At 39.0% G+C, this 14,712-nt stretch overlaps 1 pseudogene; it reads left to right on the top strand.

Moving 5' to 3' along the window:
- Positions 1-3,988: 3,988 nt before the first annotated feature.
- LOC118851868 lies at positions 3,989-4,407 on the top strand (annotated as a pseudogene).
- The last annotated feature ends 10,305 nt before the right edge of the window (positions 4,408-14,712 follow it).

Below are 14,712 nucleotides of genomic sequence, written 5' to 3'. Positions count from 1 at the left end.
TCCTCATTAAATGCTTATGCTTGAATTGGAGGTGATCTGACACTGAAATCTTTAAGATGGTACCATCACAGCACATCAAGAAACCACAATAGCACCTGTTTTGCAGGGTGGTTGTGAGTGTCTTAAAAGCATGAATTTATGTATTTATTTTCTGGTTTATTTTGCTCTTGTACTCATACAGGTGAAAACACAAGACCTTGAACATATCAGGTGTTATATAAATATTTGTTAAATGTAATTGTTGAAGAAGCATTGGATCTGGGTTTAAACCCAAATCTGCCACCTCCTTGACCCTGAGGAGATCTTATTACGCTTCTGGGCCTGAGTTAATTCATCTGCCAAGTGAAGGGGTTAAAGTTGAAGGTCCCCTCTGTATATTAATTCTATTAGTAATATGACCTGGGTTCAAATCCAGACTGTTGTACTAACAAATTATATAACCTTAGACAAGTCATTTCTCTTTTCTGGGTGTGAGTTCCTTTATTGGCACAATGAGGGATTTGGTCTGAATGATCTCCCATGATCCAGTGGGACATAAATATCCACACAGAAAAAAAGAAAGTGGGTAATCAATGCTGATCAGCCAGCCTGCAATTATGGCACAGCAGTTGGGTGGACATTCCCCAAATTCCTAAACCTCTGAGGGTAGGTGTTGTGTTTGCTGAATACAAGTCAACAAGGAACCGAGTTGGGAATTGATCGGAAGGAGGACAATGAGCTGGATTGCTTTTAAGAAATTGCAAGTTTTCTTAATGAGTCAAGGTCACTCCCTAAAGCAAACAAATGTCTTTTACTCCCCATGTTCTCCTGGTGATGTTGCATAATCTCAAGTATATTCTGATGAATAATATCATTAGTGCAACATAAATCTGGGCCCAATGACAAGGGATGTGGCCTGCTTGACAGTTAGAAGCAAGTCTCCAGTATTCAGAGATTGATTATCCAGTTCAGACATTGTCCTCCTAAAACACCTTCTTTTTCCTTTTTCTGTTCTACTGGGCTTTGCTGTGGAACACCAGCTCCTTCTGGACACTAATCAGAGACAATGAAAAGTGATGAAAGGCCAATCTGCCTCACTTCCTTGTGACTCCCATAATTGAACTATTATCTAAATGGATGATTAATGAAAGTGAGTTCTGGGAGGAATTTGCATTGGGAGAGAAAATGCTGCAGATTGCTTTGGTCTGCTCCAATTCACTGTCTCTCCTCTGAATTGATCTAGCTTGTTAGGAAGTTCTCAGCATGTATGTGTGTGTCTGTGTATATATACATCTATAGATATAAATATATGTGTATGTGTATATAGAGATGTAATATACATTTATATGCATTGTGTATATATATTATATATACTTATTTTTTTAAATTTTGAAAATCATTAACAAATATATACATTTTAATATGCAAAGAACAAGAAAATAGGAAAGAGGATTGTATAAGAAATTTTAAAGTTAGGTCACATATAATTTATTTTAATAATGTATCATACATACATAATAATATACATGTATAGAAACAAAATTTTATAATAACACATATTGCATATATGAACACATAAAAGCACAGAATTTAATATAGACAGAATGAATAGAGAATTGACCTCAAGTCCAGGAAACAGTAGGTTCAAGTCCACCTATGATCTTTACTATCTGTGTGACTCTAGGCATAATCTCTCAGTGGTATAAAAAGGAATATAAATTGTATGGAAAGTGCCCACCTACATTGGTAGAGAGAGTTTCCTCACAGGAGAGTACCCAATGCCAATGAAATCAGAATTCCAGTCACTAAACTCTATCTTAAATTGAACAAGGTAGTAACAAAATTGTTCTCTGTCCCCTTCTTTGCTTTTTGGTTCTCTTTTGTGCGTAAGAGTTTGTGATCACCACATTACAGGTAGCTGAGAACAAGGCAAGGAAGAATGATTGGCTTTCCCAGGGACCCAACATGAGGTCACATGATTCTAGGACAGGACTACATTGTTTTCTCTGTGGCCTCCAGGCATGATGATAGAGCCCTCCTGCCCCTAATGAAAGACCAGAAGAACTATCACATTCCAAACACATGGAGCTCTGGTTGAATGTTGATCTGTCACAGAAACACAAGGACTTTCATAGTGGAAGCAAAAGACAAGAACAGAGAAAAATCCCCAAATGAGAATTTTCAAAATTCGATAGACTGGAAGTCAAGAGGCCTGCTTTCCTGTGGAAAACCACTGCTATCCTTTAAAAGGGAAAAAAGAAAGAAAAAAAACCTTTTTAAAAAAAAGCTGTAAAGGCAAAGGATTTTGCAAATACTCTGCAAGTCATGGAGAAATGCAAACTCAAAAGTAGATTCCAATTGGTAAACCAGATTTTTCTGCTTTATTTTAGCTGTTGGAACAAACAATATGAAGGAAGTAGCCTGAGGCTTAGAATGATCATTATGTCATCAACTTATAGTAGCAGAAAATTTGTTTTAAAGAATGATTAAAAATAAGAAGTGATGATGGCCAAACCTTCCAAAGGATTTCTGGAAGCTCATTCTTTGGGTAGTTGATTCTCTTTTTCCTCTTATCTCATTTCTTCTTATCCTATCACCTCTTGGAAATAACTAATATGATTTTTTTTTTCCTTAAAGATACCACGTCCACTTTTAACTCTTTCCTAGTTTGTCCTTTCCCAGACCACAGAGTTATGAAGGCTTAATCCATTTCTTCCTCCCCACTCTCATTTTAAGAACAAAGTCCTTTACAATCACCCAATTATCATTCCCCAAAATCTCATGCCATTTCATTCTAGCAGTCTCTCCTAATCCCCTAATCTATTCCTCTCCATGCTACAGTCTCACCTCCATCATTTTATCTCCTATTATGTTGTCCATCTTTCTCCTACTTCTAATGCTTTCCAGGATGACAACTTCATTTTCTCATCCAGCCCTCATTCTTTTCCACCAGAGAGAGTTGTCTTTGGCAAGTTGTTGCAGCTTTTTTTTTTTCATTTTCAACACCAAACTGCCTCAACTTGTGGACTTTACAAATTAAAACTATATAGCAAATACCATCTCTGGGCTTCTTCTGTGTTGACATTGGGTAAACAGACATTGAGAGCAAGCTTTTCTTTCAACTGGCCACCAATGATGTTGTATATTTGTATCCCTCATAATCAATATTCCTGACCCTCAATAAGACCAAATGCACATTTGAATAACTTCATTTTTGATATCCTTGCTGACTGATGGACATGGAATTCAGACCCACTCAGAATAAGAGACAAAAATCACAGGGAATCAACAGCCTGGCATCAGTGATGATTCCACAGGAGAAAATAAAGGCATTGTCCTCCTCAAAGACAAGGAAAACATTATATGGAAGTTGGAATTTGAGAATCATTCCTTTAGTTGGAAATGACTCATTAACTTCCATCAGCGTCATTTTAAAAGAAAACACAGGAGAAAATTGCTACCTTCTGGAAAAGCTTGTCAGGGACAGAGCAGGAGTTTGGCTCCTACTTACAAATAAACATCACTGGCTTCAAGAAACAAAGCTTCCCCAATCTCACCCAACACTGAATGAGGCCATCCTGGCAATAAAAATGGATGTGGACAGACATCTGACCTTGTCCACAGCATCTATAGGCTTGAAGAGTCACAATGGCCAAGTGCAGAGAATACTGCATTTGTAATCAAGAAGGGTTGAAAGCCAGTCCTAGAGCAGATTCTGGATTGTATGAGCCCAAAAAAAAAACACTTAACCTTTCTGTTTCTTCCTCTGTAAAATCTGGATAATGAGAAGACCTAGTTCACAAGGTTGTTGCATGAATCAAAAAGATAACATTTTTAAAATGCTCTGCAAACCTCCCAGTGTGATATGCCCATATTCTTTTCATCATTTGATCATTATTACAATTGTATTTGTGAGACAGCATTGACAAATGGGTAATGATTCTGAAATCATTCAAAACAAAAATAGTTGCCTTTCCCTCTCCTGCTGCTCGAGGAGCCGGCCACCACTATGAATGACACTGTAACTATCAGAACCAGGAAGTTCATGACAAACAGACTTCTTCAGCATAAACAGATGGTTATAGATGTCCTTCATCCTGGAAAGGCCACAGTGCCCAAGACTGAAATTCGAGAAAAACTGTCCAAGATGTACAAGACCACTCCAGACGTCATTTTTGTCTTTGGATTCAGGACCCATTTTGGCGGTGGCAAAACAACAGGCTTTGGCATGATTTATGATTACCTTGACTATGCAAAGAAAAATTAACCAAAGCACAGACTTGCAAGGCATGGCCTGTATGAGAAGAAAAAGACATCAAGAAAGCAGTGAAAGGAACGCAAGAACAGAATTTGCAAAGGTAAATGTCGGTGCTGGCAAAAAGAAGGATTAAAAGGCACTATGGATGACGTTTATCCGTGAAGATAATTCTTCATCGGAACATAAATAAACTATGTAAAAACTTAAAAAAAATAGTTGAGTTTCAAAATTATTCCTATGGGTGATCCATAAGGTAAGTGGCCCAAATGAGCAGGAATCTTCATTAAGGAATTTATGAGGGAGGGGAGGAAGGCATAGAATAGGCCCCAAAGGATGAGCATGATTTATATTGGTGGACAAAGTGGGAAATTGAATGAGCGAAGAAGAAGGAGGTTGGAGTAAGCATGGCATGAATGGAAGAAAGTACAATTATTGCCTAGAAGAAAGAGGATTTATTCATGAGTGGTGGCTGCAATTACTAACCAGGTAGAGAAGGAAGAGATTTAAAGTATGTAGAGATTAGTCATACTTTATATACCAATGAACAAATATCATTTATCATTCTGCGCACCCAAGTATGTTGTTGTTGTTCAGCTGTTTCAGTAGTGTCTGACTCTTGGTGACCCAATTTTGGAGTTTTCTTGGCAAAGATACTGGAATGGTTTGCCATTTCCTTTGCCAGCTCATTTAACAGAAGTAGAAATTGAAGTAAACTGTGTTAAAATAACTTGCAAAACATCACATGGCTAGTAAGTGTATGAGGCTGGATTCGAACTCAAGTCCTCCTGACTCCAGGGCCAGCTCTCTATCTAGTCCATCTCTGTCTGCATCTAAGGCATCTACTACTCTGTCTCTACCTACCACATAGCTGCCCAGACCTAAGCATATTTTTAAGATAAATACAGTATAATACCTTCATAAAAACCACGGGTAGATGTTTTTGAGGATATTTCCATACCTAATATACATTCTTAAAGAAATAGAACTATAAGCATGTACAGTTGTTTCTCTGTTATCGTTGGTGTTGTTTTTCAATACAAAGGCTTTGAGCATCAGCCCTTTGAGAGATGGGATGTCTCATTTCAGGACCATATCGGATTATTTTGAAGAGCATCTTCACTTAAAGTTTAGTACCTCATGGTGACTTTTTTCTATTTAGCCAAGTCTTTTAAACTAAACATCTTAAATACCTTTATCACTGTGATCTTACTATTAAAAACTGGGTAGATTGAAGGCAATAAATTAGGAGCATTATCTATACTTACTGGTATCAACGGATATAACATTAGCACATTTGTCCTGGAAGGAAATTCAGAGCCCATGTAGACCTAGCAAATTACCTTCTGACCCTTCTAATAATAATATCAGTGGGCTTGAGTGAATAGAGTTTTGGAAGAGTTGAGGTCACATCCTACATCTGACACTCTCCAGCTATGTGGTCACAGATGTGCAACTTAACCTCTTTGAATCTTCCCCATATATAAAATGGGCATGCTTAGTTTGCATTGCCCAGAATCATGTAGGTTGTTGTGGGGAATGAATGAGACACACTTCAAAGCCATAATGTATGTGGCCCAAGCCCGGTGTTCTTCCCACTAACCAGGAAAGACTTTAGCTTAAAAAAGTCTAAGTTCTCCCACTGCATCCTGGGACATCTCCACTTGACCTGATCTGTCTCTGGTCACTGGAGGCAGATAGCTCCAGAGGAAAAAGTGAGCTTGGTCACTTTACACAGCACACATTAACTAAAATCCAATTCATTTGCAAGTCATGGCATCATCTCCACGTCATGCTTCTCTTCAAGAATGGAGGACAAACTAGAGGTCACAGTGGTGTAGCACAATGGAATATCCACAGGGTATGACAGCAGGGGCTAGGGCTTAGTCAAGAAGCGAACAGGGAGGAGGAAATATGGGCTGAGCTAAATGGGAATGGTGCTTTGTGAGTGAATGCCAAAGATGGTTTGGGGCAGGACAATGGGTTTGCGTTTAGAGTACTACGTGAAGCAGAAAGATTAAAGCTGCTTTTACTTAGGAGGGAAGATGTTTCTGTGGTTGTTCTTTGTTTTCAAAGAGGACCGTGATGTCAGGGAAATGGCATGACTTGAGGTTAACTTTGATTTGAATGAGTGAGGTCTGTGCCAGATCACCAGCCTCGCTTTCTCCTCCAGAGCCATGTGAATCCAGTGACCAGATATTCATCAGGATGACTGGAGATGACACAGGAAGCAATGGGAGACCCTGGCCCTTTTAGACTAAGGCCTTTTCATGTACTCACTTAGAGTGAAGTAATGCCCATTCAGTGAATAGGCCTCTTTAAGAAGTGAGTCAAGGGATGCCCCCTCTAATTAGAAAAAAGAAGAAAAACTCAAGCTGAGAGGGGAAGACCCTCAGGGTTTGTGTTCCAAGGAGGAACAGTTACCGTTAACATTCACTCTAAGACAGGAGGGCCCAAAATACAGTCATTAAGTGGGGCTTTGGCAGGGATCTATTGTGGTCCAATCTATGAGCTTCAGAGTGAACTGAGTTTAAGGTTTTGTGTATGTGTGTGTGTGTGTGTGTTTGTGTGTGTGAGAGAGAGAGAGATAGAGAGAGAGAGAGAGAGAGAGAGAGAGAGAGAGAGAGAGAGAGAGAGAGAAAGAGAGAGAGAGAGAGAGAGAGACAGGGAGGGAGGGAAGGAGGGAGAGAGAGAGAGATCTAGCCAGTAAATCTCAACTTAAGTGGGCATCAAAATTTACCTTCCTTTGGAGAAGAGAAAGAGGAGAGGAAGACGGGGAGTTGGAGCTGAGTTACCCAATTAGCTGGTCCACTTTCATGTAACTTGGGCTACTCTCAGATTGTGCTTGTCCTTTATTTTTCAACAGGTCCATGACATCAGGGAAATGATGACATGGCTTGCAGTTGACTTTGATTTGAGGGAGGGAGGGAGGGAAGATGATAGCACATATCAATATCAGGGATCATAAACGAAATGAACTTCTATTATCTTTAATGCAGAGCATTCTTGTTACTAAAATTTCTATAGAATTTTAAGTCTCCCTGAACAATTAGTAATAACAATAATAGGCAGTGATGTTGCTTGGGCATCCCCATCCCTTGCCTTAATATTCAGATTATTTTCTCTGCTTACCCTTCAGCAGAACCCTGTATTCAATGTCTAAAACTACTCTAGGCCTCCACTGGATAGAATGTACATTTTCTTGCCTAGATCCAGGACTAGGTTTTGAAACCCAGCCTCTGCCAACCATTTCTGTGCCCTGATATTGTCGGTTGTATGTAAATACTCCTCCCCTTTCCAGTACCCATTTAATCATCCCATAAGGCTACAAGAATCTATTAAGGATTTACTATCTGCCAGGAATTGCACTATGTACTTTATCTATTTTCCTCTGGCATTATGAAATAAGCTCCTTGTTTGCTTTTATTTGTATAACCATCACTTACCCATCTAGGTGTCTGTTATCTGTCTACTTAATGTAAACTTTAAAAAAGTGATTTACATGCTATTATTAGCCTCATTTTTCATATGTGGAAAGAGAGGTTAAGTGACTTGCACAGGATCACACAGTCAGTAAGTTCCTGAGGCCAAATTTGCACTCAAGTTGGAGTCTGGCTCTAAGTTCAGTATTCTGTCCACTATATCACCAAGGTGGCTCTTTGCTCACACCAACGCTGTAACAGTAAGTTGTGCAAATAGCATCATCTCTACTTTATAGATTAATAAACTAAGACTCAATTCTGAAATGACATGGCCATTGTCACCATCCTTGTTAAGCTTGGGGGTCAGAACCTCAGCTCCAAAAACAATTTATTTTTCCTTTGTGCCAAATGCTGGCCAGCTATCCATTCAAGGTTTTGCTTTTAAAACTTTGTGATGCAATGCTGATCTCTCACCATCGGCCTCCTTCCACTCAAACATTTTGTCCTAGACAGTTTCTGTTCCCAGTAGGGTGCTTCAATAAATTGGTCCCTGTGAATTCTACCTATTTGTTGCTGTTCAATGCTACTGGCTCAATAGCTCTTTGGGCTGTATCTCATGCCATTATTATATCTCCCTGAAATTCATTTGTTCATTCACATATGCATACATATGTACACTTTGAAAGTTCAAGATCCTTGATTGAATCTTGGTCATGCCAATATTAACATCCTGTTAACCAAGTGAAAACCCATTCCTTCCTGATATTCTATTTGCCACTAGTCAAAAAAAGGGAATAGTTTACCTGTCATATTTATGGTAAAGGCAAGAATTCATGACCAGACAAGAGATAGAGAGCATTACAAAATTGAAAGTGGATAATTTTGATTATGTTAATTTGAAAAGTTTTTGTACAAACAAGCCAATGCAACAAAATTTAGGAGGGAAGCAGAAAATTGGGAAAGAATTGTTACAACCAGTGTCTCTGATAAAGGCCTCATATCTAAAACATACAGGGAATTGAGTCAAATTTATATGAATACAAGTCATTCCCCAATTAAGAAATGGTCAAAGGATATGAACAGGCAGTTTTCAGAGGAAGAAATTAAAGATATCTATGGTCATATGAAAAAATGCTCCACATTGCTATTGATTAGAGAAATGCAAATCAAAAGAACTCTTAAGTACCACATCTCTCCTGTCAGATTGGCTAACATGACAGAACAGAAAAATGATAAATGCTGGAGAGGATGTAGGAAAACTGAAATACTTTTACAGTGTGGTTGGAGTTGTGAACTGATCCAGACATTCTGGAGAGCAATTTGGAACCCCAAAGGGCTATAAAAATGTGTATACCCTTTGACCCAGTAATACCACTTCTAGGGTTGTATCCCAAAGAGATCATACAAATGGGAAATGGACCAGGATGTACAAAAAAATATTTCTAGCAGCTCTTTTTGTGGTAGCAAAGAATTGGAATTCAAGGGGATGCCCATCAATTGGGGAATGGCTAAAGAAATTGTGGTATATGAATGTAATGGAATACTATTGTGCTATAGGAAATGAGGAGGAGAAGGACTTCATTATAATTTGGAAAGACTTATATGAACTGATACTGAGTGAGGGGAGCAGAATCAGGAGAACATTATACATAATTACTGACATATGGGATCTATAAGGACAAACTTTGATAGACTTAGCTCTTCTCATCAAAGGCAAGGTCAAAGACAGTTCCAAAAGGTCCATGAGAGAAAAAGCTATGCACATCCAGAGAAAGAATTATGTAGAGTTAATGCAGATTGAGGCAAACTATTTGCTTCTTTTCTCCCTTTTTTGGTTTCTTCTTTCTCATGATTCGTTCCATCACTTATAATTCCTCTTTACAACTGGATTATTATATGAATAAGTTCAATGTGAAGGTGTATGTAGAACCTATATCGGATTACATGCCATCTTGGGTGGGGAGAGGGGAGGAGAGAGAGCAGGGGAAAATTTGGAACTCAAAAACTTGTGGAACTGAGTGTTGTAAACTAAAAATAAAAAAATAAATTAATAAAACAAGCAAATCTATCTTTTCAAACAGACTTCTTCTAGTCAATGGTTACTTAACATTGTGAAGCATTCCATATTGGCACATTTCTGTAAACATTATCCATTATTTGTATAATGTCCATTTTCACAGAGTCACAGAGCCTTAGAGATACCTCAGGGACCTCAGAGGCCAGCAATTCCAACCTGTAACTGATCCAGAATTGCAATTGAAATCACTGTGACATCGTCACTTCATCTGCTCAAAGAGCTTAAAGAAACCATCACCTCCCAAAGCAATAGATTTCACTTTTGGAGAGCTAGGATGATCAGAAAATGCAAAGGCCTTTACTTCTCTCTGAGGCTATATCTAAGGTATCATTTACCATAGTATAAAACTTACCCACTTGGGGGCAGAGCCAAGATGGCATCTGGAAAGCAGGGACTAGCGTGAGCTCCCTGCCAAGTCCCTCCAAAAACCTATAAAAAATGGCTCTGAACCAATTCTAGAACTGCAGAACCCATGAAATAGCAGAGGGAAGCAGGGCTCCAGCCCAGGACAGCCTGGATGGTTGCTGGGTGAGGTCTACCCTGCACGGAGCTGGGAGCTGCGTGGAGCAGAGCCCAGCGCAGGCTGCGCGGAGCGTGCCCTAGCACCCTGAATCAGTGAGCTGTGGCAATTGCCAGACTGCTCAACCCACAAACACCAAAGACAACAGAGAAGGTTAATGGGAAAAGCTGAGGGCAGTGGAAGGAGTTTGGTCACAGTTTGAGGGCCAAGAGAAGGGATAGTGCTTGTAGCTGTAAGGGAGCAAGGCCCTGTCCTGAGTAAGGCCAGAACACAGACCCAGAGAGCAATGACTACACCTATCCCCACATCATCCTCAGAAGCATGGGAAATTTGAAAACCTCCAGGACTAACTCTGAAAACAGAAGCACAAATATGTTTGTAGTTTGGCACAGTAACTTGTCACCCCCAGGTGAGCAAATCCAAATTTTGACATAAAGTCAAACTTTAAAAAAAATAGTTGGGGAAAAAAATGGAGCAAACAAACAACAATAAAAAAAATTAATCATAAAAAGCTACTCTGGTAGCTACTCTGGTAGCTACTCTGGAAGAGAAAAACACAAACTTAGAAGAAGACGACAAGGTGAAAACAGATATAAACAAAACCTCAAAAATTAAGAATTCTAATTAAACCCAAGGCCAGCAAGAATTCCTGGAAGAGTGACACAAAGAGATGAGAACAATAAAAGAAAAAAACAAGGAAAGAAATGAGAGTGTTGCAAGAAAATTATGAGAAGAGAATTAAAAACTTGGTAAAAGGGGTACAAAAATACCAATGAACATGTCACCTTAAAAACAGAATTGGTTTAATAGGGAAAAAAGCACAAAAATTTTCTGAAGAAAAAAAAAATTCCTTAAAAAGGAGAAAGACCAAAGTTCAATGAAAAAAAATGCTTAAAATTTTAGAATTGTGCAAGTGGAAGCTGACTCCATGAGATATTAAGAAACAAAGTCAAAACAATGAAAAAAGTGAAAGAAAATATAGACTATCTCATCAGAAAAAAAAAAAAAAAGCATTGCCCTGGAGAATAGATTAAGGGGAGATAGTTTGAGAATTATTGGATTACCAGAAAACAGAGAGAGAGGGAGAAAACAGACATTACAATAAATTATCAAGGAAATGTGCCCTGATATTCTAGAACCAGAGGGTAAAATAGAAATTAAATGAATCCACTGATCACCTCCTGAAAGAGATCATGAAATGAAACTCCCAGGAATGTTATAGTCAAATTCTGGAACTCCCAGAAGAAAATATTGCAAATATTTAGAAAGAAACAAATCAAATATCCTAGACGCACAGTTAGGCTCACACAAGTTTTATCAGCTTCCATGATAAAGGAGCAGAGGGATTGCAATACAATATTCCAGAAAGCAAAGGGCTAGTATTACAACCAAGAATAACCTATCCGACAAAACTGAGTAAACTCCTTCAGGAGGAAATGGAAATTTAATGAAATAGAAGACTTACAACCATTCCTGATGAAAAGATCAGAGCTGAATAGAAAATGTGACATTCAAGCACAAAACTTGAGAACCATAAAAAGGCAAATATAAAAGAATAATCATAAGAAACTCAGTAGAGAAAACCTTTTTACATTCCTATATAGGAGGATGATCCATATAACTCATATGACTATTATCATTATTAGGGATTTAGAAAGATTTTACATAAACAGAGGGCATGAGTATGAGTCTACTGTATTGGGGTGATCTCTGCCAAAAATGAAGGGGTGAGAAAGAGGGGTGCACTGGGAGAAAGGGGAAATGGAGGAAGAATGGGGAAAATTTTTTCTCATATAAAGGAGTTTTGCAAGGAAGGGCTTTTATAGCAGAGGAGGAAACAGGGAGGGAGTTGGCAGGCAATGCTTACATCTCACTGTCATCAGAATTGGTTCAAAGAAGGAAGACAATATATACACAATCAAATGAGAATAGAAATCTATATTACCTAATAGGGAAATAAAAGGGGGAAAGGATCCAAGATATGGGGAGGTGGATGAGAAAAAAAGATGGCAAATAAAGGGAGAAGGTTATCAGGAGCTAATAAGTATAATAAGTATAAAAAGTATAAACAGAAGAAAATGAGATAGCAGAAAATACACAGGTAGTGTTCATAACTGAATGTGAATCAGATGAGCTAACCCATAAAGCAGAAGCAGATAGCAGGATGGATTAGAAACCAGACTCCAGAGGGGTGGAACCAAGATGGTGGCTGGAAAGCAGAGACTTGTGTGAGCTCCCCACCCCAGGTCCCTCCAAAAACCTATAAAAATGGCTCTGAACATATTCTAGAGCTGCAGAACCCACAGAATAGCAAAAGAAAGCAGGGCTCCAGCCCAGGAGAGCCTGAATGGTCACTGGGTAAGGTCTGTTGCCCGGAGCTGGGAGCAGAGAGGAGCAGAGCCCAGTGCGAGCTGTGCCCAGACAAACCAGAAAGGGAGCCAGGTAGAATATGCCCTAGTGCCCTAAATCAGTGAGCTGTGGCAGTTACCAGACTTCTCAACCCACAAAGACCAAAGACAACAGAGAAGGTTAGTGGGAAAAACTGTGGGGACAGAGTGAAAAGAGTTCACAGTTTGGCCATGCCCCAGGGGCAGTGGAGGAGGTGCAGCTACAGAACTACAGCTGCAGTTGCTTCTGACCCCAGGCTCACCCGGTGGGAGGAATTAAGCTGCAGATTAGAGCAGGAGTGCAGAGCCTGCTTAAGATTTGAGTCCAGGTCCGGGTTGGCAGTTCTTGGGGGAGGAGTAGCTCTGGTGCGGCAGAGCTTGCTGTGTAGAAATAGTTCAGAAAACAACAGCACAACCCCTCAAGGTTGAGACAAAATACTCTGTACTCTACAAGTAGTCATACCCCAACTGGGAGCATGGCCAGGCAGCGAAAATGGACTCAGATTCAGACTCAGACATTGGAATCTTTCTTTGGTGACAAAGAAGACCAAAACATACAGCCAGAAGAAGTCAAAAAAGTAAAAGAGCCTACATCAAAAGCCTCCAAGAAAAACATGAACTGGTTTCAGGCCATGGAAGAGCTCAAAAAGGATTTGGAAAAGCAAGTTAGAGAAGTAGAGGAAAAATTGGGAAGAGAAATAAGAGTGATGCGAGAAAGCTATGAAAAACAAGTCAATGAATTGCTAAAGTAGACTCAAAAAATGTTGAAGAAAATAAAACCTTAAAAAATACACTAACTCAAATGGCAAAAGAGCTCCAAAAATCCAATGAGGAGAAGAATGCCATGAAAGGCATAATTAGCCAAATGGAAAAGGAGATCCAAAAGACAACTGAAGAAAATACTACCTTAAACATTATACTGAAGCAAATGGAAGCTAGTGACTTTACAAGAAATCAAGATATTATAAAACAGAATCAAAGGAAAGAAAAAAATGATGGACTACCTGAAAGCCATGATGAAAAAAAGAGGCTAGATATCATCTTTCAAGAAATTGTCAAGGAGAACTGCACTGATATTCCAGAGCCAGAGGGTAAAATAGAAATTGAAAGAATCCACTGATCGCCTCCTTAAAAGATGCCAACAAGAAAACTCCTAGGAATATTGTTGCCAAATTCCAGAGCTCCCACATCAAGGAAAAAATATTGCAAGCAGCCAGAAAGAAACAATTTGAGTATTGTGGAAACACAATCAGGACAAGATCTAGCAGCTTCTACATCAAGGGATCGAAGGGCTTGGGATATGATATTTCAGAGGTCAATGGAGCTAGGATTAAAACCAAAAATCACCTACCCAGCAAAACTGAGTATCATGTCCAAGGCAAAATATGGATTTTCAATAAAATAGAGTACTTTCAAGCTTTCTCAGCGAAAAGACCAGAGCTGAATACAAAATTTGACATTCAAACACAAGAATCAAGAGAAGTATGAAAAGGTAATCAAGAAAGAGAAATCATAAGGGACTTACTAAAGTTGAACTGTTTTGTTTACATTTCTACATGGAAAGATGATGTGTATAATTCATGAGACCTCAGCATTAGGGAGCTGAAGGGAATATATATATATATATATATATATATACACATATGTATTATATATATTATGTATATATATAGAGAGAGAGACAGAGGGCACATAGGGTAAGTTGAATATGAGGGGATAATATATAAAAAATAACATAAAATAAAGGGATGAGAGAGGGAGAAAGGGAGATATAGAACAGGCTAAATTATCTCATATAAAAGTGGCAAGAAAAAAAAAAGCAATTCGTTGGAAGGGAAGAGGGGGGAAGGTGAGGGGGACTGAGTGACTCTTGCTCTCACTGGATTTGGCCTGAGGAGGGAATAGCATACATACTCAACTGGTTATCTTCCCCACAGAAAAGAAGGAGGAAGGAGACAATAAGGGGGGATGATAGAAGGGAGTGCAGATAGGGGGAGGAAGTAATCAAAAGCAAACACTTTTGAAAAGTGACAGGGTCAAGGGAGAAAATTGGATAAAGGTGGATAGGATAG

The sequence above is a fragment of the Trichosurus vulpecula genome, chromosome 5 (assembly GCF_011100635.1).
Source record: "Trichosurus vulpecula isolate mTriVul1 chromosome 5, mTriVul1.pri, whole genome shotgun sequence".
NCBI classification, from domain to species: Eukaryota; Metazoa; Chordata; class Mammalia; order Diprotodontia; family Phalangeridae; genus Trichosurus; species Trichosurus vulpecula.
The sequence above is the reverse complement of the archived record's forward strand: the minus strand, read 5'-3'. Positions and strand labels throughout refer to the sequence as shown.